This window comes from Equus caballus, chromosome 6 (genome assembly GCF_041296265.1).
Source record: "Equus caballus isolate H_3958 breed thoroughbred chromosome 6, TB-T2T, whole genome shotgun sequence".
Lineage (NCBI taxonomy): Eukaryota > Metazoa > Chordata > Mammalia > Perissodactyla > Equidae > Equus > Equus caballus.
In genome coordinates, this window is record NC_091689.1 from 96,331,968 (window position 1) to 96,357,451 (window position 25,484).

Consider the following 25,484-nt stretch of genomic DNA (forward strand, 5'->3'; position numbering starts at 1 on the left):
ATATACATATAATGGAATATTATTCAGCCATAAAACAGACAGACATCCTGTCATATGTTATAACATGGATGAATCTTGAAGATATTACGCTAAGTGAAATAAGCCAGTCACAGAAGGACAAACACTGCATGGTTCTACTCATATGAGATATCCAGAGTAGTCACACTCGTTGAAGCAGAAAGTAGAATGGTGGTTACCAGGGGCGAAGGGCGGGGGAAATCAGAAGTTGTTGTTAAATGGGTATAAAGTTTCAGTGACGCAAGATGAAAAATTCCAGAGATCTGCTGTACACTATCATATCTGTAGTTAACAGGACTATACAGTACACTTAAAAATTTGTTAAAAAGGTAGAGTTCATGTCATGTGATTTTTAGCACAATAATAATAATTTTAAAAAGCCTACCTTCACCATCATGCATAGCAATATGTTCAGCAAAAAGAGAAACCTGCATGGAAAAAATAGAAAAGCTGTGGATTTGCACCACGCCCACGGATGCACCATCCTGCCCATTGGAAGCCCTTAAAGTCCTTGCAGAAGAGCTCCCAGGTGAAACGGCAGGAAACCTCTACAGCCATCTCAGGGGGAGACCTCTGCTTCCAGGAACGAAGTCGCACATTCACAGCTGCTTCCTGTTTTCAAACACCTTGCCCACCTTCTCACACCAAGCACGCATTCTGCAAAATGTGAGCCCACAGGAAGCTGCCTGCAAATTCAGGGAGATTTTCTGACTCTTAAAGAGGGCTTGAACATACTTTCACAGAAATGCCAGCAAACGCTGTAGTCATTTGGGGAAGAACAGGTCTGGAAGGAAAATACACGGCGGACCAGCACCGAGAGGGTGAGAACATTCTGTGAAAATTGCTGTTCGCAAGTGACATTTTTAAACAAATTAATGTGTTTTCTTTAGGTTTTTGGCTCTCATGGGTGGAATTAGGAGAACTGGCTACAAGTGGGTGGTGGTTGTCATTTCTTTGACTTGAGGGAAGGAGAGCAAGGAGGAAGGCTGAGGTGGAGAGCAGGAAGGAGGTCTGTATGGCTGGAATGCCCAAACTGAGCCCAGGGGTAGAATTACTGGAAGAATTCTTCTGTTTCAGGAAGCTCACAAGCCTTTCCTGAGATTTCAGAACCACCACCCTGAAATGAACACATAGAGCATTGGTGAAATTGTGGCAATGTTCACAGTAACCGTCGACTGAACTATTCTGGGGAATGTCTTCTTAACACGGTCACAGGCGGACTAGCTGGAATGAGAATGCCAGGCTCTGTGCTCGCCTTTCAAATGGGTTCAGAGAAGAAGTTGTTGGAGGTGATGAGTACCGGGCCATACATCATAGGTGCTGGATAATCTTGGATAGTAGATTGATGTTTTTATGATATCAAATTCAAAACAGGGAAAATTGGTATTTCTGGTAACACTACTTGTTCATCTCCCAATATGTGTTCTTTTATTTTCCCTTGTTTTCTTCCAATTTTTCCCAATCCGTATTGCCAAATTAAGTTAAATTGCATAAATGTTGTTGTTTATTAAATGGACTCCTTGATGCTTTTTCTTTTCTGAAATGAAATTAAAATGAATAACCACAAAGGTAAGCTTCTTCCAGTTAACTGGCAAAAGGGCCAGATGGGAGAATTTTCCTTTGTGGGATTCAAACAAGCCCCTATAAGCTACACTGATGAGAAGTGGTCCATGCACATCTTAGAGAAGACCACCCTTAGCAGTGAATTAAGGGAACAAAGCTGAGTGATTCACTTCATTTTGCTTGTAGGAACAAAGATGGAAACTCCTGAACATCTTATATAACAAATGAAAACTTTGATACATTTTATTTGGAAAACTTTATACATTGAAGGGTTTGAAATCATTAATGATTTTTTTAACTGGAAAATCTGCTCTACACAAGAATTGATTCCTCTTTCAGCTGTCTCATGTGGTTTGGTAATGCGCCAGGTCACTGTGGATGGAGATCTGTTGAGAATCCCAACACGTAAATGCTAGAGATTCGGGGTCCTTCTCCTGAAGCACCTGATGTGCTCTCAGGATCTACACCTAACACAGTAGAAAGATCACCCAATAACGACACGGGCAGGGTGGATTCCAGTCTTGGTTCTGTCACTTACTAAGTGTCTGTGGGCTTCAATTTTCTCAGGGAGTTGGATTAGGTGATCTCTGAAACCTCTTCTAGCTTGAAAATGTATTGACCCTTAGGTTTTAAGAAAACTGGAATAAAGGTATCACGTGCTAAGTGTCAAATGAGCTGCTCCAGTGGTTCTGAGAAGGAAGACGTTACGTAAGGCTGGGTGCACTGGGAATGACCCCATGGGGCTGAGAGATGGGGCCAGATCTGGAAAAATCTAAGATTCTAAGAAGGCAAAGAGGAGGGGCAGGAGTTCACAGGCTCACTCGGGACACCAGAGGATGCTCGACTATGCTAGATTCAGACCGACCACTGGATGCACACCTGAGTGCTAGAGAAAATCCCGTTTCCTGTTGCCTTGACATGCAGTTAATACCGATCATGTGTGGAAAAGTTTTAGTAGCTAAGACAGGTGATCCAATAGGCACAGCATCCTCAGAGGAGAGCCATCAAGATGGGCTGGATTCTAAACCCAGAGGTCTCTTTTAACTAGTTTGTTGTCCCTTAATGAAGTTCAGAAAATAAGTTCTCCTGAAAGAAAACTACACAAAATCAGAGGCTAACAAGACCATTGGCTCTAGGCACTGGAACAAGTCACTAAGGAGAGAATGATACGATCCACCGACTAAGAAAGCGCAGCTTCCCACCTCCAAGTAGGTCTGTAGGACTCCTGCTCCTTGCCCTTTGACCCCATTCTGTTCTCTCAGTCATTCAGTTCCTTGACGGTCCCTCTCTTTCATCCAGGCCCACTCAGACCCCACAGCCAACCACTCCTAGCACCAGCTCCCTAGATCCCACGTTTTCTTTGTTGATCTGCCACATCCCGTGCCATTCAACAATCTCATTGTTTGCTCTCCCGAATTACACTCCTGAGCTACTGAACACAGTAGTAGAAATCAGAACTGTGCTAAGCGTGTCCCCCCAAAATTGCTCTTTTTAACCTCAACTGGACTATCACTGCTCCTTAACCATTTTTTGAAATTCCTCTATAATCACCTCAATATTTTCACCACCATTCATTTTCTTTATCTTCAAATTTTTATTGCTCTTTTGCTCTCTGCAGATATTGTACATCCTACATTCTTGAGGATTTTGATGTTGGCCAATACACATGCCCTCAACTTTCCCTATCACTTCATCTCAAATGTATCTTCACTCAGGCACCCACTTAGCTAGCATTTAAAAGGTGTTTATTATGAACCAGGCCCTTACATACATGCCACTTGATCTCTTCAACAACTTTATCAGGTAAATCCCTATTTTACAGATGAATGAGATGTGTACCCAAGATCACTCAGCCAGTAAAGAACAAAGCCAGGATTTGAATTTAGATAGTCTCACTTCAGAGCCTGCATTCCTTCTCCTGACCCTAGGGGAAGTGGGGGAGGAGTGTGTGGGGGAAATTGGAGCATAGATATATGTATATTATCTGCTATCTAAGATTAATCTGTCCCTTTTACCTCTGCCTTCCATCCCAATCTCATCCACCTACTCAAGGACCTTGTATCAGTTAACTTTTGCTGTGTAACAAACCATCCCAAACCTTAGTGGCTTCAAACAACAACCATGTATCATTGCTTTCAAGTTTATAGGAAAGCTGGATGGTTCTGCTCATATGGGCCAGGATTGGCTAACCTCAGCTGTACTCACTCGTACTTCAATGACCAGCTGAAGGCTTGTCTGGGCCTTACTCACATATCTGGCAATTATCCTGATGTCAGCTGGGGTGACAAAGGTGGCTAAGCCTTGTGCCACTCATCAACCGAAAGTCTAGCGTGGGCCTGTTCATGTGGTAGTAACTGCAGGATCCCTCACAGGCTACAAAAGAGAGCAAGCCCCTTGCACACAGCAAGCACTTCACAAGTGTCTGTCTGCATCACACCTGTTATTGTCCCATCGGTCAGGCAGAGTCACAGGCAGGCCCAGAGTCTCCCAAGGGTGTGAACAAAAGGGAGCTACAACTGCAAAAGCCTAAGAATTTGACGCGTGAATTACACACCACCCCTTCTCTTCGATCCTTCCCTTTCCACTGACTCCTTCCCTTTACCTACCAATTTGGTGAAATCTACTTTGTTCTAGAAAACCTCCCTTCAACCCAATTACCCCTGAGCTATTATGTAGCCGAGTCCATGCGTGTCGGAGATTTTGACCACATAACCGAAAACTCTCTGAAGTAACTTCCACGTAGAAAACAACGGCAATTAAAGGATAAAGTAGTTTAAAAACATGCAACAACCGCAGCAATCGTCCAGGTGCTCTTAGACAAACAAGAGACTGTTTTTCAGGGAGGAATACCGTTTAGAAATGTCGGCATGTGGTGATAATAAGAAAGCAGACTGACTTTCCATTGGTTCTATTTCTGTTTTTAAATTCCCTGCAGACAATGCAGCCCTTATTATCTGTGCCCGATGGAGAGGCCCCCTGCCCCTCCCTTGTACACCAGCGCTCTAGTCTTTCTCTCTCCCCAGCCTTAGCAAGCACGCAGGACGTTTTGACCTTGAAGTTTTATCATCATTTATATCTCATTATGTTAAAAAACAAATCAAAACAAACCAAAACACCTTAGTTTTTTTCTGGCTTTCCCCGGGCTCCATAGGAAGGCATCTGTACTTCCAGCTTTACGAGACACTACAAAACTGCTCTGTGCTGCCCAGCACCGCGTGAGCGTCCATTTCTCCACATCCTTGTCTGCACTCAGCACTTGAATCCTTTTTAAGTTGATAGGTATAAAGAGTATATAATATTTTAATTTGTATTTTCATGCTATAAAAGCCTTGCACTCTCCATTTTACAGAATACTAAAGTGAAGTTTTTCCTTTATTTCTCTTGTTACATCCCCCAATCTAGTCTTTTAGGACTAATTTTATTCCTTTTAGTTGATATTTTGGCTGACAAATTAGTCATCATTTTTCTCTGAGTAAATATATGTCTAAGGAGGTGTTGACTTTGCACAGTAACAGAGAAAAGGTAAATTATTTGCATAAGTAGAGGTAATATTGCTGTGCAAATTTTAAGGTTCAGAAAACATCTCTTGATTTTTCTCTCCAATTTTCTTTCCCTTTAGTCCTCCCAATAGTTAATAACCATTGCAAACAGCCAACATACTGCATGTAACTTCATACGTGTGATGTTAGCAGCTTGGCATAAGAAAACGAAGCAGCCGAGGCTCTATGGAGACGTACTCTTGTCACTTCTCTGCCTCGTATGGTGCTGAGGGATTTCAGACACAGCCAGGAGCCCGCTGGTGTACTTGAATCACGTTGATAAAGCTCAGATAAGCAGCTAGACTCTGCGGCCTTTTAAAAAAAGAATTTCTTTTTCTTTATTTTTTAATTCCAGGACTTTACTGGGGAGATAAAAGTTGCTTCATTCCTTTAGCAAATCTCCCTCTGTCTTTAAGCAGTTCGTGATGCACTGTCCTCTCTTACTCACACAGATTTGGAAGAGCAGTCTGGTGTTTATCCCAGGGAAAGCATCAAAATAGCCAACAATGTCAGATCATTAAATAGAACATCATGTAGTTGTCCAATAGATATTATAAAGCCTTTTTAAAAAGTTCATTGAAGAATCTTAATTGGTCTGAAAAATGTTCACGAGATAGGTTCAGTCAGTGGAAATAAACTATATATCTCTATATATGCAAGAGTATATATAGAGATATATATATACATATCAAGAGCAGTTATGTTTCTATTTTGCAATCTAGTTATCCATCTGTCTGTCTAGACAAAGGAAATATACCAAAATATTAACAGTTGGCATCTTTAAGTGAAGAAACTGAGAATTATTAAACACTGAAAAATGTATTTCTGGTTTTCAGTAGTTTTACCGCGAACGTGTATTATTTTTGTAATCCAAAATGATTAGGACAAAAAGTACTTATTAATTAAAAAATATAATGTGACAAAAGTTCTAGGAAGACTTGGTCTTATGCTATAGAAGCTTTGATGAAGAAATTTAATATATACAATTATTTTCTTTTTGCTTCCTTGAGTTTGACATAGATTTGGGAGAATAATAATGGAATTGTTTCCAGATATATTTTGTAAATATACGTTCAGTGAATTTGGATATGTCCAGTCAAGGTTGGTAGACTTCTGGGATCTATTTGCATGAAAGACAGAGGGTCTTGGCAATGAAAAGTGACTATTTTCTTGGGGCTCACGGTTGGTTCCACTGTGTCTTCCCAAAACCCCATCTATTGTGGCATGGGGGGAGTCTTTTAATGCCCTGAGCATTGGGAGGCATTCCTGCTAAGGAAGGCATGCATTGTTATAGGAGAGTTGTGGTACACAAGCTGAGATGGGGGTGTGACAGCAAGCTTCCTGCTCCCCCTTCAAAGATAAACCATGACATTCGGGAGAAGCTATGAAAGAGAATGAGTTAAACGAAGGCGTTACTGGCCAGTGTTCGTGCATAGCAAATAGCTCACAAGGCAGCCCGTTTTATTAGCACCTGTCGAAGCATCATTCCATCCATCTGGAAGCAGGGAAGAGAGCATGGGATGGCTGACGTCAGGGGGTCGCCTCCCCTTCTGGAGTTCCTATTATGTCTGTTATAATCACCATCATAAATTCATTTCCTGGATCAACAAATTTTGAGAATTTTTAAAATATGCTTCTTTATCCTAACTTCCTAAAACCCCTACATACAACTTCCTAAGAGCAGGGGGAGAATTTAAACAAACTTTCAAAACAATTGAGCACATGTTTATGAAATGGACCCACAATGTACGTGTCTACACTATGCTAGATAATGTGGAGGCTAAAGAGATAAGACTCCCTCTAAAGAAGGATCTTACGATCTTATTTGGGAGATAAAATAGACACACATGTGGCACAAACAACATTACATATTCCAAGAGGGCCAGTGGGGTGAGGTAGCGATGAAGAAAGTGGTGCACTGCAGCCTTAGACTGTGGGCTCTGGATTCAGCTCCCCTGAAATCCAGTCTCAGTTCCTTTTATTTCTGGCTGGGTCTAAGGCACCTTGGGCAAGTTCCTTAACACCTGTATGTCTCATTTTCTTCATCTGTAGAACGTTGAAATTAAATCTGCTTCAGGAAATAATCTGCGTGTATACGCTCAGAAGAGTGTCTAACATATAGATGGAGCTCCATAAACAATACCTTTTATTCCTGCCAAATGCCAAGAAAAATAGTTCAGAGAATACAACTGATCCTTGGAAAATACTGATTGCCAGAGTCAGACCAGGCCTTTGACAGAAAGTGATGCCTTTTAGAACGTTTTCAAAGAACGTTTTCAGGTTTGCATTTTATAAAAGACCAGGGATTATTCATCCCAATGACAACTGCAAATCATTCCCATAGGGAAAAGAAAGGAAGTAGTAAGAAAAAACATGTCAGTTGATTATTTAAAAAACAAATCTTAGATCACTGATTTAAGGTTTCTCTCTCAAGTTTGTAAAGTTCATCACAGCCCACAGCTTATGATGGTGACAATCCTAAGGATGTAGGAAAATCATTTGCCATGTAGGAAAGAAGAAAATATTCTAAAGAAGAGGTAAGAGTATGCCATGAAATAAAAAAAGAAAGAAAACAATATTCATTCACTCACTCACTCATTCAACAAATATATATTAAGTGCCTACCACGTGTGAGGCATGGAGGTGGGATCTGGAATGCAAAATGAAAAGACACAGTCTGTGCCCTCCTGAGTTTATAAGACAGACGATACATAAGTGATCAAAATGCAGTGTGGTAAAAGTTGGGACAAGGCGCTACAGAAGGGTTGGAGGGTATACGAGGCAGGGGATCAGGAAAGGCGTCCTGGAGGGGATGCTGTCTGAACGGGATGCAGAAGGATGAAGGACTGAAGGTACTTCAGCGCAGCTGGAGTGCAGTGTGGAAAGCGGGGGTGGAGCTGAGCCTGCAGAGCGAAGCAGAGGCCAGGTGAAGGAGTTCTGCCTTTACGCTGAGACCCACACGAATTCATTGAAAGATTTAAAGAAGGCAGGTGACATTGAACTATTCTCATTTTTGAAAGATCACTCCGGCTGCACACCACGAACAAATTGGACGTTGGGCCAGAGCTGGGCTTTTATGAATTTCGTAGCTACAAAACCTGCGTAGTTTTCTGTGTCCAGAACGTGCAGTGAACTCGCTCTCTCTTACACCTGTGGATGGATGTAAGCGATGCTCCACTGCAGGGCGTCACCCATCCAGAGTCTGCGTACACACCACTCAGCTCCCGACGGCCAAGAACACGGCTGCCAAGGAGACAAAGAAGAGGAGGATGAGGAAGCAACTCACTTCGTCTCTTTTTCAGATAGAAACTCCCAGAGACTGTCAGGGAATCCATATCTTGAATAGGGAGTGTTATGCACTGGTTAATAGTGCAGGATCCTGATTAAAAAGACAAGTTTACCCATTGTTCTCTCTGTGACCTTGGGTGACTCTGTCAACATCACTGGTCTCCATTTCTTTATTTTAAGATGGGGATAAATTATGTCTGTCTTGTGTTAGAATTGGCTAATTACTATCAAAAATAAACCAAATCTCAAAGGCTTAACACAATAAAAACTTATTTCCTGTTCAAGTCAAGAAAAAGCATTAATTAAAATGATAAAATAAGTTAAAATAGCAAGATAACAACACTACATACAGGAATTATTTTTCATATATATAAATAATAATTAGAAGAATGATAATAGAAAAATTTTCATTTATAATTACCACCAAGAAGATTAAAAACTTTGGAATAAACTTAAAAGGTGCACAAACTATCTGATGAAAATGTTCCTGAAAGCTATAAAAGGACACTTGAAAAGATACTTCCAGTTTTGGGATAGCATGACTCAGTATCAGAAATTGTCAATTCTCTCTAGGTTAATGTAAAATTTAACATGATCCCAATAAAAACATGAATAAGCTTTTTTACAGAGGTAGACAAATTGATATTAAAAATCATGTGGACAAACACACAAGAATAGATAAGAACACAGTAAAAAAGAAAGACTATGAGGAAGAAGCAGCTCTATCAGACATAAAACATACTATAAAGTCTTTATGATTAAAACAGTGTGGCACTGATGCATGAATAAGCAAACAGAAGAAGAGAACAGATCAGAAAGACCGGAAATAGACCCAAGTATATATGGAAATTTAGTATATGATAAAGGTGGCATCACTAATTAGTAGGAAAAGCATGGTAATTTTAATAGATTTCTGGGACAGAGAGATAACCATTTGGAATAAAATAAATTTAGATCCATACCTCACACCATACATAAGCATAAACTCCAAATGCAACAGTGATATAAATGTAAAAAAAATTTTTTTAAAGTATTAGAAGAAAACATGGGCGAATTCCTCTTTAACCTTGGTATAAGGAAGGATTTCCTAACTGTGACTCAAAATTCAGGGACAATATAAAAATAATGATGACTGGCTATATAAAAATAAAAATTTTTCAGCATGTCAAAAAAAAATGAAGTCAAAGACAATAAGAAACTTTGAAAAAATGTTTGCCACATAGATTTAACCATAGATAAAGCAGTAGTGTTGCTAACATATAAAGAACTCTTAAAAATTGAGGGGAAAAGGATTTTTAAAAACCTATTGAAATTGGGAAAAGATTTAAGCAGACAATTCACAAAAAGAGTTATAAAAATGACCGTAAAGATAGGAGGAGATGTTTAACCTCACTCATAATTAGAGACACACAAATTAAAAGTATACTGGGAGACTATTATCAGATTGGCAACAATTAAAAAGTATGACAGCACATTCTGTAATGGAACAGGTACTCTCATGCATTGCTGGTAGGAATATAAACTGGTACAAGGTTTTTGGAGGGAAATTTGGCAATACCTAAGAAAACTACACTTACACTTACCTTTTAAAGCAGCGAGTCCACTTCTAGGAATTTACCCAGAAGGCACACCTCCAATAATACAAAAATACATTTGCACAGTGATATTAATAGCAGCGTTGTTTGTTGTTGCAAAATATTGGAAACAATGTAAATGTCTAAACATAGGAGAGTGATTAAATCTGTACATCCACATAGCTGCAAGCTGTAAGAGGAAAAAAATTAGAAGAAGATTTCTATGAACTAATCCGGATTGTTTTCCAAGATACAGCAAGTAAAAGAAGACAAAATGCAAAAGAGTATCTATATGTGCCACCTTTCATGAAAAAAAAAGACAGAAAATAAAATATACATGTATCTGCTCATTCGTATCAAAAGAAACACAGAAAGGATACCCCAGAAACTAATACAATAGCTTCCATCCAGGGATGAGGAGGAGGCGGGGCCGGGAAGGAAGAGTTCTCGGAGTGGAACTCCTTGTACAGCTCTGACTTTTAGAAACTGTGAGAATGTTTCACAGACCAAAAATATAAATAAATGATTCAAATCAAGCAGGATGAGGGGAGAATCCAAAATACAGTACAAGCAATAGCAAATGAGCCTAACTCGATTTAAAACTACACTGAAGGGGGTGGGGAAGCAAAGAACAAACCTAAACAAGTTTGAAAAACAGTATTTTGACTATACACTCTAAGCCTGACGACAAAAAGAAATGTATACAGACATTTTATACTAGTTAGTAAGTTCCTCCACACCCCTAGGGTGGCATAGGTTCGTAACTCTGAAACTAGTTTGCGCATACGTTAGGTTGTGCGAATAAGTAAATAAACTCTGACTAATGATGGATTTCCACTGTCAGAGGAAGGAGTTACAAATAAGAAAAAGAGGAAGGCTCAAATGACCCTTGTGGTGTTGGATTTGAATTAAATGTATCAGTACAGAGAGATGATAGATCAGGTGAGAGATGATAGAGAGAGAGAGAGAGAGAGAGAGAGAGAGAGAGAGAGGGAGAGATGATAGACAGATAGATAGGTGATACCAAAGAGAGAGAGGGGTCGCTTGGTGGCATAGCAGTTTAAGTTTGGGCACTCCTCTTCGGCAGCCCAGGGTTCACAAGTTGGGATCCTGGGTGTGGACCTAGCACCACTAATCAAGCCATGCTGTGGCAGCATCCTACATACAAAATAGAGGAAGATTGGCAACAGATGTTAACTCAGGGCCAATCTTCCTCACAAAATAAAAGAATTTTAAAAAGAGAGAGATGACAGGTAGATGGATAGATAGACATGGAAGATAGATAGAGATAGATAGATGATTGATAGACGACAGAGAGAGAGATGACAGAGGGACAGACGGGAATCTAGAGGACGTGTATTTGTGCATGTTTACATACACGTCGATTTGCTTAGCTTTGTCCGCTGAAAGGGTCTAGAAGTGAGGACGCCAGTAGTAATGAACGCAGCAAGTACCCAGATTTTGGTTTCTAGACGCCATTCTCCAATCAAAGAAACCAGGGATCCTTGAAGAAATGACTGATCCCAGGGCTGGGGCAGGAAAAGTATAAAATTAGCCTGGAACATGTTATGGTGCAGGAAAGAAAAGAAGTGCTCAAAAAAAAATGTTGGGCACATGTTGAAAGCACATAGAAGTCAACTTGAGGGAGGCTCCCAATGGTCAATCTGGGGCAATCTGAAGAACAAAGTAAATGATAGTAATGGATTATAGCAGAGCATAAAATAAATATGCTTGACTCCATACCGATATACATAAAACATTGAATAACCAATAAAAGGGAAAGAAGGGAAAGCTCTCTTCTTTACAGTAGAATTCCAATTAACAAATGTCAAAGTAATGATTGAAATAGAAGACCACCAGTTGGCAATTAGTGGGCCAACAGAAGATAAGAAACAGGACATTTACGTAGTCTTAAAGTATCTCTCCATAAGATACTAACGTACAAAGGGAAAATAGTTTACAGCGGAGAAATCCAGCAGACCCTACCCTAACCAAGTGATCGATGCTGACATCGCCAATAACAGACACACCCACATCATGGACTCCCAATATGATGTACTGGGAAACCCGCAATATCACTTCTGTGGTGTTCCTACCGTATATGTATAATACGAATTTAATAACTATGAATTTAATCATAATCTGGATCCTGGACCATAAATGGGCATTAATGGGATAATTCACAAAAATTGAATAATGTCTGTAGATTAGTTGGTACTATAGTATCAATGTTAATTTCCTGATTTTGAAAATTGTACTGTAGTTAAGTAAGATGGTAACATTTGAGGAAATTGGGTAAAGGGTACATGGGAATTTTATGCTATATTTTGTACAATTTTTGCAATTTTTTGCTAATCTGAAATTATTTCAAAGTAAAAAGCTTAAAAAGTATTAAAAAGAAAGAAACGGCATTTAAAAATCGTTCCATCTATGGTTATAAAATTTAATTTAAAAGAGACAGCTTAACACCCCCTCAAAATAAAAGGATATTTTCTTCTCAAATAGAAATGTTAAATACATTTTGCTTTATGAAAAGCTAAAAAATATACATGGAAAGATACATATTTTGCTTAAGTTCTACCCCAGATCAGATCAGTATGTTCTCTCTTTCTGACTCATTTTTTAATTTTCCAACTCTTGCTCATATTTTCGAAGGATATGATCCAGGAAACAATGTAACGTTTCTGTGAATTAACTCCTAGTGATAATTTAACCCAGTGGATGTCGAGCCCCTTGCTGCCTCACTTTGTGTGTAGATTGTCCTAGGCAAAAAGTTTCAGGGAGCTCCACCTCTGCCCAAGCCATTAGATGGAATCCAGCAGCAAAGAAGACTCGGCCCACATGTAACAAGCACTCAGGTGCAATTATGACGTTTTCTTCTCTATTTTCAAAAGAAAGGTGCAGAAAGGGGGGCTGTAGAAGACTGCAGTCAGTTTTGCCAACCACAAACTCTTCACTACTCTGCGGTTCCTTCACATCCTTCGTATCAAATAAACTATGTTGAAGCACTTTATTTCCTTAAAACAGATTTATTTACAGTAAGTAGCTGACTATGATAAATGCTTCCTTTATACGACTTTAGTGAAATGTTTCGCTTTGGGGAATTCGAGTGGAAACAGCAGGTCCTCTGGGTTGACCACCAGAGGGCGTGAGACATTCAGAAACAGGTCTAGCTGCCCTTCTGAGATTCTCGGCTTCCGTGGTTTGAAGTCTCAAGGTCACTGCTTCCAGAAATAAACTCATTCGGAAGACAAATAAGATAGGTACAAATGAGGACAGGAAGAGGTTCGCAGGGGGAAACTCCCATTTTTCATAAGAATGAAATCTTCAACTGCGTTCTAAAAAGTGCTCACCCACATACGTTTATTAATTATATTATTGATTTAGGTTAAGCATTCAATTAAACGCTGAAAGAGGTTGGCGGTGATAAATTGTGGTGCTTCCTCTCCTGGTGAAGTTTGAGAAAAATATTGCCTGATCAATGCAATCGTATCTCAAAAATGAGGAATGAGCTGGTCCCGAATCAATGAGGCCAAGGTCTTGAGTTCAATTTGTGTTTGGATCAGCGAACATCTCTCTAAATCAGGGCCACCGCTCCCCGTGACCAGCAGATGCACATCGAGGGTGGCTGGGATGGTGAGGGAGCCTGTGCACAGGCACGCATGCGGCACCGCGCTGCAGAGCTGAATCAGAGCGCACAGTCCACTGAGGCGGGCTTGAGGAGGTCACCTCCTCACAAGTGGATGGTGTTTTGAACTTGAGATTAGAAATCACTTGGAGGAAAGCAATTCAAACTTCTCTTCCTCCCGCCATCATTTCCCAAAGCCCCCTTTCTCATTTCTATTTCCCTTCTCACCTAAGCCCCAACACTTTTCTTTCTTTCATGGAAAAGGTGTGAGTTATTGATTTTAATGGTTTAAAAACTATTTCAATTCTGCCAATAGTTTTGCTGAAACAGCTGGAATGCGAAGGTGATCCTAGGCCTGTTCTTGAACCTGCCTGATTTATCCCCACCCTCTGCACGAGGTGGCTCCTCGCCCGTTACAGCGAGATCACCTCCTCCCCTGTGCGTAAGAATCGCTAGTCCTCTTTTCATAAATGAGGAATTTTCAGGGAAACTGCATATTGGTTACAATCAACCCGACCTTTCTGTATCCAAAGCAGTCCTCGCTGGTCTGAGGATGGTCCTGACTACACCGCGTCTGCGCAGCGGGAGGACCAGGGCGCTGCGTGTTTCCCGAGTAAGGCAGGGAGCTGAGATGATCATCCTGACATCTTAGCCAGCGTGCTCTGTAACAATCCCGGATGTAAGGGCGAAGGGTCAGGAAGGAGGGGGTGCGTTATTAGAGTGCCTATTTACATTATTCTCATATGTTTGAGATAACAGCAATATTTCTTTTTCACTTTTTCAGAGTAGTCCCAGAAATCATTGTATTATATAAATGTTCTGCATTGTCTTGAAATTACTAAAGTCTCTTTTTGCCTAATACAGCTCAGTATTTCATTTCTGCTTCCTCACCTCCTGCTCTTTAGTCAGTCTTTCACTGTAAGGTTTAGTTTTCCTCTTCGGATATGGGTGTCGTTGAGCCCCACGGTGTCTAACTGATCTATGAAAACCATCTTTTGAATCTGACTGTTCATGTTGCTGTGATACATTTGGGAGTCAAATTGTTCATTAACGGCGTTGAGCAGGTTTCAGAGGAAACACCTGCCTGCATTGCCTTTTGGCCCACGCATCAGGACCTGCTCCGCATGGGCCCACAGAAGCCAATCCTGTTCTTTTGCAATGAGCGTCTGACTAACCTCCATGAATCGGTATTGGAAACGATGCAGAGAAAAAGAGCAGGCCACGAGCTCAGCAGAGTTCACTTGCCACCCCAGGCACTTATCGGGTGCCCCTCAGGGGCCCCCATCACAGGAAGGCCTCCCCTTCCTGCTCAGGTCAGATGGAGATCCTCCTTTCCCAAACTCACGTGCCTCCCTTGCTCCGACGCTCACAGAATTCTATTGTTTGGGGGAATGTCTGGGTCCACATTAGTTTATAAGTGGCTAACAGTTTGTAGGGAAGCCAGGCTCTCCTGACAACCAAGAACAGGAGGCTGGGGTTTACGGGGAAGCGCCCTGCCCGAGGGATGGGGATGGAGATTGAGGTCACGCCCCTCGCACCTGGCTGCGCTTGGACATGTCCCCCGGGTGACAGGGGTGGAAACTTCAAATGCTGCCTACATGTATGAAGAAAGGCTGCATCTCCATTTTCTCTCATAGCCCTACCCTTCCTCAGAAACGTCCACCTCCCCAGGTACCAGAGGTGGAAGGCACGCTTTTAAACTTGCCGATACTAGGTATTCAAGTCTCTTCTTTTATAAGCGGGCTCTTCTGTGAGGCATATCCTTTGAGGTAAATGCTGAGTCTCTCCAGCATCCTCTCTCTTCCCCTGTTCTTCCCAGAGAGGGGGAGGCTCGGACTGATTGGATGGTAGGGCAGAGGGCAAGCATGGTAGAGCCTCTGCATGCTCAGTGAGGGCCTCGCCCCCTCCCAGCCGCTGTGTCACTGGGTCCACACGGGTCTCTGGAACATTTTGCTGGCACACACTTGGGTCCTAACCGCTGGCCTCTGGTTTGCCTTCCCACACCGCAGCCTCTTAAGGCATCCTGAGGCCTCTGCCAGGGCTCTGGTCTTCTCAGCACCAACATATGCACTCATTGAGGCAGAAGGGACCTTCCAGAACCCCAGGAGTCAAAGTGCTGCCTCCTTCCTCTGGCCACTTGCCAAGGCCACCACTACTCCATCACCTCACTCATGGACAAAGAGCCTTCCAATACCGCCTTTTCCTCCCAGAGTTCCAAGCACTGAGAGGGAAAATATTGAACCGTTCCTTGAACTTTCTGAGCAGGGTGCATGTACTGAAAACCCGCTTCCCTGACTCTCCTTCCACTCCCGCTCTGCAGCCCATGGGTACGGAAGGGTAACCTCCCTCTCGTTTTAATACCCGTGGGGAACTTCTCTGTATATCCTCCTTACATACCCTCTTTTTATTTCCTTTGTGAGGTGGTGTTTTGTAGTCTCTTTTCCTAAAGCCATAGCAGTAGACAGCTTGCAGAGAGAAAAGCTAGTTCACCTGCAAAGAAAGGTGCATCCGGAGAGATTCCAAAAATATCATCCCTGCCACCCCTAACTTGTGTAGGTCTCAGTTTCCTCAGCCAAAAACCTGGAGTTCATAATGCCTGGACCTACCCTCCAGGGACAGAGAGCTCTGTCTCCCTCTTCAAATCAGTCTGAATAAAAAGCCTAGAAAGTGGAATTTCATGGAGGCACCTGTGTCAGAGAGGGTTTGCACTCTCACAAGGTCTATACTAGCACCCAATCCTGCCTGCCAACTTAGCCACAAGCCAGCACATAAAAATGTGCTCGTGCATGCACACAAGGACACACACACCCACGGACACGCATACTCAGAACCATTCGCCACTTGCCCCTCCTTCTCCCTGGAAATGTCCTTCAATCTGTCTTAGGCTCAAACAGCAAGATACCGATCATTAAAATTTCAACATAGTTACAAGTCTAATGTGTTGACTTTTCTTAAATGATTCAAAAGCCTTAAACACACAACTTACAAACGCAAAAACCTTTAAAAGACAACAATTATATATTTATTCATTCAATGAGTGTTTTTTGAGCATCTGCTATGTGATGGTATTGTCTTGGGTTCTTGGACACATCAGTGATCAAAATAGGCCAAAAAGCCACAACAAACAATGGGGCAGGAGGACACTGTTGGACACGATGGGCAAGTCTATGGGATAGGTGGTGGTGATGGTTTCACAGCTGCTTATCCATCTCCAAACCCATCAACTTCTATACACGTTAAATATCGACAACTTTTGTATGTCAATCATACCTCAATAAAGTGACTAAAAAAATAGACTACGACATTTGCTCTAATAATTGAGAAGGATGGAAAAGGGTGAGAAAAAGGGAAGCAGAGAATAAGCAGTATACTAAATAAGTAACTAAATAAAATTGTACCTTAAAGCAGACAAGCAGAATAACAGGAGAAGTGGAACTCAAATTATTATAACGATTAAAGTAGTTATTGTTGTGCCTTCACTTAGCATATTAAAAATTATTGACTCATTTATTCATATTTCTCTATTTAGTTCATACCTTCCCAGTGCTAAAGTAACCAAGAAAATAACTATTGTCTCAGACCAGCTAAGGTTGCAGATTCCAGGTTTCTGGGCAATTAACTCTTGGTCCGGTCCTGGGGCCAGGTTGAAACCTCCAGAGTGATTCAGACTCAATCCAGGGCCATCTTTCTGCCTTCTCCACCTCCTTCTTTCCCTTGAGAGCCACAGGCACTGATCTCGTCAATGCATCTTTTCAAGCCCACACCTTTCACAGAGTTTTGGCTTCTGGCAATCTGGCTTTTTTCCTGAAATGATACATTCTTAAAGATTTACTTGGCCAGTAAAACATATTGTTGTCCTTTCCTTATTAGAAATCATTTTGGCATAATGTGTTAGCATTATTAGAACTTATGATACCTAGTTAGCATTGTCTCTTGATAATTGTCCAACTAAACGAGAAGTTTTGTTTCCTAGCAGATGAGAGATTGCATTTACTCTTGGGAAATACAGGGAATCAATCTTCTTTCAACACATTCTTTCTACATATGTATGCCTACACTACTGGTCACAATCCTTCCTATTTTGGGTATACTTACTTTTTCAGAACTCTTGGTTACTCATTATTCTCTTTACCTGGTCTACATATACAGGCGAAGAAAAGTATATATCTATGTTTTATAAAGAGCCATATACTCAATAGAAGAAACAGAACACTCACATATGTCAACACCACCATTCTTTTAAAAATTAGTAAAATTTGAGCATACTTATTTATGTTGAATTTTCTTTTGTACTATAATGTCTTTTGTGAACTTTACCTTTTCCCATTTTGAATAGCATTGTGGATTCATGGAATTATGAACTCAACTTGTTTATGAATAATATAAGTGCGTAACCATTTAATGCTCAAACGGTTCCAAGTTGGATAGTGGAAATTCCTCAAAGCTGACTCCATTGTCCTTTCAGCATTACCCCAGGTATTTTTAAAGCCTCCTTGCACTCAGACAAGAGTGAAATGCTCATCTTGTCTTCAAAAAAGCCTGGCACCTTTTAGTGGAGATTTGGAGAGGGAGCGAAGTCGTAGACATTAGAGAGCGCATTTGACACTGTCTTATGGTTCAACCTCTGTAGTGACGGAACAGGTTAAAAGCCCACATTTACATTTTTAGTTTAGCTTTGATTTCCTGAATCCATTTTATTTTCTTCGAAAGTGTTTTTTTTCCTACAACATACTTATATCTGAATGAAACAGGGCTCTTCAGGAGGGCTCAGGCCAGTGTCGTCTCCCATTTCCACCCTCCAGCTGAACCTAGAACTCAAATTCCTTTTCTGCAGCTTCTACTCTTATCTTTCATCTTGGAAATTGGGGAAAGTTTCACAAAAGAAATGACATCTGAGCCCAGTCTTGAAGAACCAGGGCATCTATCAGGAGACGACCAGTGTCAGGGTGGCAGTGAGGTATAAAGGGTGTGCCAGATAAAATTAAGCATGTATGTAGGCACATCATGCACAGAGACCCAGAGGAATGAAAGGGACTTAGATTAAAATGATTGGAGGAGAAGGCAGTGACAAGAGCTGAGGGCAACATGGTATGTTTGCTTAGTGTATGAGGGGTCTTGGTTGTCCACACTATGGAGTTTGATTTTTACCCAGTGGGGGATCATAGGACAAAAGTGACTAGGTGATTTTAAAAAATGTCCTGGAAAGCTAATCAGCAGAGTAAATTTGCAATAATTTCATAAAAGTAATTTATTTATACCATCAACCTTCCATCAGTGTGAAAAGGAAATTTTATGTATAAAACTTCTTTTAACAAATATTGATATTTTTTTAAGCTGAGGTTGATGAGTGAAGTCCTAATGGAAACACCATCTCACTTTGTAAGGATGATCGTATTTACCCATCTCCTTCACCCGTGCAAGGAGGGACCAGACACACCCACTGTGCCATTGTGGGCAGAATTCTATCACGGCCCCATGATCTCTGTCCCTGGTCTTACACACATAATTAGGTTACATCTTCGATTAGGTTACATTATATGGCAAGAGTGAAGGGATTTTGCAGATGTAATTAAAATCCCAAATTAACTGAAAAGTTCATCTAAAAGGAGATTATCCCAGGTGAACCCAACTTAATCAGTTGGAAGCCCTTTAAAAGAGGATTTCAGAATTCACAGAGGTCAGAAACAGATTCTCTTGTTGACTTCGAAGAAATAAGTTGCCATAATAAATTCTACAGCTACAAGGAAATTAATTCTCCCAACAATTATGTGAGCTTCGAAGAGGAATCTGAAACTCAGATGCACCCCGAGACCTGGCCAATGTCTTGACTGCAGCTTTGTGATATCCTAAGCAGAGGATGCAGCTAAGCTGAGTCTGGACTCTTGACCCATGGAAACTGTGAGATAATAAGTGTATGTTGTTTTAAGCTCCCAAATTTGGTAATTTGTTATGAAGCGATAGAAAACTAATATACCTATAGAATGGTAAGGAAAATCACATGGACTCGATACTGACCTCCTACAACAGGCAGTGTGGATGACGGTTAAAGGCACAGAGCCTCACGCCAGGCTGTGTGGGTTCATATCCCACCACCACCACCTACTCACTCTGTAACTTGGGCGCGCTCCCTCATGCTCCCATGCCTCAATGTCCTCACTCTGAGGTGAGGATAAGCAGAGGGCTTAACTCTAGGATTACTCTGAGGATTAAAGGACTCAATTTATGCAAAGTCCCTAGGCACCTGGGCATGCAGTAAGCACACTATAACGCATTAGCTATCCTTACACGAAGCTTCTCTACTAATTATCAATGGCTCTAGATAGAGTAAAGGCTCTCCTCATATAGCCTCTTAACAGATTAGTGACATCCTATTATAAACACTCAAGGCCTTTGACAAAAAAATCAAACTTATCATTGCGTGGTTTCCATAATCAATTTCAATCAGAAAAAAAAAACCAAAGTAAAGAATAAAATAATGTAAGAAAACAGGATCTCCATTTTAAACTACAAAAATAGCTGGGGGAGGTGCCAGCCCCATAGCCTAGTGGTTAAGTTTGGTCCCCTTCACTTTGGCAGCAAGAGTTCGTGGGTTCGGCTCCTGGGCATGGACTTACATCACTCATCAGCCATGCTGTGGCCGTGTCCCATATACTAAATAGAGGAAGACTGGCACAGATGTTAACTCAGGGTGAATCTTCCTAAGCAAAAAAAAAAAAAAAAAAAAGCTGGAGGAGGCCTTACCACATCTGAAAATCTCCTAATGCTCCCCTTCCCTGAAGATTTGGAGAACACTCACAGTTCCAAAGTAATCACTAAGATGCATGAACAGCGGCTGAACTCTTGTGTTGTAATTGTGTGTTATTTCTGAGGAATGACACAATGCAAACATTCTATCTATAAAATAAAATTGACGGAAAATACTTCAGGGAAAGCTATTTAGCTGTGATAGGTAGGAAGATAGATGGATAGAAGGTAGGTAGATAGATCAATAGATGGATGGATAAATGGAAGGAAGGAAGCAAGGAAGGAAGGAAGGAAATAGTGACCTGGAATCCACATCTTGAATTCCCTGGGTCAAATGGGTTGAATTTTAAAGAAAGTATCAAAAAATAAGTGAAGCTTTTTCTGAATCAATAAAAATTGTTGGTCTATAAATTTTTTAAAATTCAGGCAAAACTAAAAATGAAGAAACTCTTTCCCTAAAATATCCAAGTAGAAGGATTTAGCTGGTTAAAGGAATAAGTCAGCTGTAGAATGAAGCATGTAACTGTCAAAGACCGGCTCCAGCACACTCCCCTGGGAGAAGGTTAAGAAATTACAGCTACTTAGGCTTCATCTCAGAGCTCTGACCTACGAGGTCTGGAGCACAGATCAGAAAACTGTATTTTTCTCTGTATTATTTAAGAAAAGGCAGCCTGTGGTAACAGATTCCAAAATGCCAGTAGATTAACACAATAGAAATTGATTTCTTGATCACAAAATGGTTCAGAGTGGGGTTGGTAGGGAGGCTCCTCCTCACGCAGTCAGTCGGGAACAAGACTGCTTCCATCTTGTGTCTCCCCGGGACCCCAGGGTTTCGTTGTTACCGCTTCCACCTGATGGAGGGGAAACGGCATGGAGGAGCACATGTGGGAAGTTGTAGTGGGCCAGACAAAGTAACATGCCTTTTCCCTTTTGCTTTCATTCTGTCAAGGAGGAATCGGTCTCATGGCCACCCCATCCGCGAGGAGGGAGGGAGGGAAACACAGTGTAGCTGTTGTGCCCTTCAGAAGCAGAAGTAGATTTCAGGGAACAAGAAGCAGTCCTTGCCATAAGCACACCGTGCGATCTCGGTGTACAACTGTGCATGTTGAAAATTTACAGGTGAAAATATAACTTTTGAGTGAAAATAATCTAGTTCCAAATTTAGCCACTTGACAGCTGTCTGATTTTAGGCAAAATATTTCCTCTCTCTGTGCCTCAATCTCCCCACTCCCTGATCTTTTAAATGAGTTTTAAAAATTCTACATCTTAAGATTCTTGTGAGACTGATGTGAGATAATATGTTTAAAATCATTAGAATAATAACCAGCACTTAGTTAACAGTCATAAGCACTTTAGTCTAACCGTACTGTTGGTTTGGAAAGAAAAGGAAATAAGATGTTCTGCTATTTGAGCTAAGAAATCGGAAGTGTCAATATCAGAATAAATATATTATTCCGACTGAGTTATTGGATTGAGAAGATTTTAGAAAGTAGAATCTTAACACAGTAGAAGTTGGTTTCTTGCTCGCTTAAGATTTCCTGGGCAAGTGTTCAAGGTAGCAGGCAGACCTCCTCCAGGCGGTCACTCAGAGGTCCAGTCGAGTTCCATCTGGGGGCTCCCCCAGAGCCGAGGGCTTTATCATCATCTCACCCAGTGTGCAGAGATACGCTGTGGAGGTAGTATGTGCTGTGGTCTGAGCTAGGAATGGGTGTCTCAGTATTAGAATATTTGAAGTTCTCAGAGAGAAAAATTACTCTAATTTAAAATAAATTGAGAGCAATCTTAAAATATGAAGGGGTTTACAACCCCTTAGTTAGTGGTGTAGTTCTCAAGCTGAGATATACAACAATCTGATTATCGTATTCATGGAATCTGATCTATCTTTAGATTTAACTTTTGCCAAATACAAATAGATGTGTACCACTCTACCTAAGGAACTCTGTGAACACTCGAGTCCAGAAGTGGACCTGAGCTGTGCAGTGCTTATCATTGGAAGCGAGTGACACCGTCAAGGATGAGCTGAATTCTGTACAGCTGAAAGGATTAATTTACACAGTGACGTGACGTCTGGATTAGTGTGAGGACGCAGTCTAATCAATGCAGTTTTCTATCAGAGGCAGAGTGGGGCCCTTGTTCAGTGTTTCTCAGAGCTGAGTTCTGTGCAGACTTCTTTTGCAATAGTTTCCACTAAGCTGTAAGAATATATCCACAGTTTTCTGTCTTCAGATTCCAATTTGAGGACTACATCCCTAGTCCCAATTACTAAAAAATAAAATAACTAAGAGCAAAATATGTCCTTGCATGCCTCGTCTTGTGGTTTCTCCACCATTTTCCGGCTTTCCTGATTTCCAACCCCATTTCCCCTCCCCCGTGGCACTCGCACGCACCTTTTGTGCTGTTAGCTGTTTTGTGCAGTTAGCATCTCAGAACCTGTCTCCTTCCATCCGACTTCCCTGATTCCATGCAAATTCATCTCTCAGGCCTCCTTCGAGTTTGAGGAACTCTCGCGGACCTGATAACCTGTGGGAGCTGTCCCCCGCGCCCCACGCTGTCCTGTGCTTCATTCACAACGTGGCAGTCCACGTTCTCACGTCAGTGGGCTCCCTGCGTCTGAGTTCTGGCCTTGGCTAGACCGCACACTAGGGAAGGACATTTGGGCTACCTTCCATGTGCCAGGCCTCATGGCGCCGTTTCATCTGTTACGCTGGTGTCCTTGGGAAATTACTTGAGCGTTTCAGCTTCCTTTTCCATCTCTGCAAAATGGGGATGGTAACAATTTCCTAGCCTCAACTAACAGCCACTGTTTATTTAGGTCCTTACTATGTGCCTGGTTTTCTGCCAAGTGTTGAAGGTGTTTTCTCATGTAATCCTCCTAACATCCCCGGGACGTAAGCCTTATTCACCTGCCCGTATTTTCAGATGTCAAAATTAAAGCTAAGGCAGGGAAAGCGGCTCGCTCAGCTGGGCCATAGTCCCTGCAGCTTTAGAGTTGCCAGGTGCTAGTGACTCAGCTGATGGACTTGCCTCCTAAATACAGTGACAACAGAAACTGTGATGACAGAGCACATTTGGAACAGACACCACAGTCTCGTCGTGTGCTGCATTTAGCCACGCGTCTCTGGTGGTTCTTTGCTGCACCAGCCTGCTTTACCAAAAGTCAAGTAACACAAACTCACATTTGACCTAGTTTAATCAAAATGTGGCTTGTGGTTTGAATATTCAACAATTGATTACTGGGAATTTAAAGTTTTTAACCACCACCATAAACACAGTCTTTCTCTTGTGGTCTCTCTCAGAAACTAACATTGCTGTTTCTCACTGCCAGGTAAACACTGGCCTCCTCTCCAACAACTGCAAACGCACAGGGAGCTACGTCCCCACAGACACCATATTTCAAATGGGGATTTTGAGAGGGATCACAGAATAGATCTTGAGATGACACCGTGGTTAATTCCAGCCCTAAAAGTCATCCTTAGTTTCTTGTCTGCATCTGACTGTTGGAGGCCTTGGAGTCTCGATTTTGCTCAATAATAGTCTATATTGTTTACTTCCCATTTAAGGGGTGGCCAAGCTCAAGTGGAGAGAAAAGCAGACTGAACCCAGGAGTGCTGGTACCAAGAGGACAGTCAGATCCCAGCAAGTGACACCTATTGGCTGTTGCTCCCTGCTCCTGGTACTATGTAGCCGAAGCGAGAAGATAAGAGGTGGCCCAATCTTCTGGGAGCCAAGACCACACCTGCCCTACCGGCCATTCCCCTGCCCAGCCTTACAGTGGAGAGGCATGTCAAATAGAGAGATCCCAGTGAAGAGGGGGATGCTGCCTTCCTGCTCCTGCCTGGCTTCACGGGCTCCTTCAGCTGCTCTGTTTTGAGTTTGGAAAGGCTTGGCGTCCCTCGGTGTGGGGGTGTTCACTTCTTCAGAATGAGGGCCAGCCTCCACTCTCGGTACTGCAGCGTGGAAACTGGCACATCCTACTCTGACATTTCTCTCCTGCCTCCTTAGCCCCGGTTGCTAGATTGTGGTTTCCAGGTTGTTTTGCTTTTTCTCTCTTTCTAATTGGTTATGCTCTTCATGCCAAGTATCTTCAGTCATATTAACTACAGATCCAATATATTTTAAGTAACAGGCAAATCTGGCATCGGCCTCCCATGAGGACTGGGCAGCCGGGTTTGCGAATGCTCCACCTTCCTGCTTCGCCTCATGCAAGGCCTCTTACCGACACTCCTGGGGGTGGATTTCCATGCAATTTCTCCACCTCAATGGCTCCAGTTCCCTGATCTCAGAGGTTCAATCCACTGCCTCCTGCTTACCCCTGAGGGAAAGTCTGCCTTCCCAGACTCATCTTTTCTGACCCTTGTAGAAACGAACAGTAGGGATCCCAGGAGCGCCTGACATATCAGGCTTTGAAGCTTCGACTCTGGCCATGTCCCCCTGGCAATTACCTCTACCTGTGGCCCTGAGCACTTTGTCTGCCCATTGAAGATGCGAGAGAAATTGACATTTTGGAAATGTTAGATGCTCCACGTCAATGTTAATAAAAAAACAAAACAAATGCTTTTTTGTGTCTGTGTCCATCTTTTCAATCAAATACGATCGCTTGATTCATTTAGCAGATATTTACCACCTGCCTGATTTGGATGTATCACCACCGTAAGAGAATAAAAAGAATGCAGAGCAACAGAGGCCATGGCCCTTGACGTGTTTTAACCCTTCCCAACTTGTTACTATTTGTATTCCGGTTTTACAAAGGAGGAGCCTGAGGCCAGGAGAGGCAAAGGCTTTTGCCCAAAGTCACGCAGGATTGCCTGGCTTTGGAGTCCATACCATAAGCACCATGCCAGGGTGTCTCCAGAATCTTCCAGAGTTAGCACACTCTTGAGTCCAGGGCAGGGCATTGATCTTGAACCCTTGCCTTTTGTTCTGCTCTAGTGAATTATAGAAAATGACCCAGAAGGAAACCTGCTGGGCCTCTAGCTCTCCCTTAAAGTCCTGAGCCAAGAACTAACAACCAGCAACAAGCCCCCCTTCCTCTTGTCAGTACCACACCCTTAGCCTCCGGTGTCAGGGCTGCCTGCTCCACCCTGGGCCTGGCACCAACCAGCACCAGCCCTAGATCTGGCCCAAACTGGC

At 42.0% G+C, this 25,484-nt stretch overlaps 1 long non-coding RNA gene across 1 annotated transcript; it reads left to right on the forward strand.

The window, feature by feature from the left end:
* The first annotated feature begins 659 nt into the window (after positions 1–659).
* On the forward strand, positions 660–24,906 carry LOC106783333 (uncharacterized). The gene is made up of 2 exons (XR_001381061.3): positions 660–839; positions 23,915–24,906. It is a non-coding gene; the product is annotated as an uncharacterized lncRNA (long non-coding RNA).
* Positions 24,907–25,484: the final 578 nt, after the last annotated feature.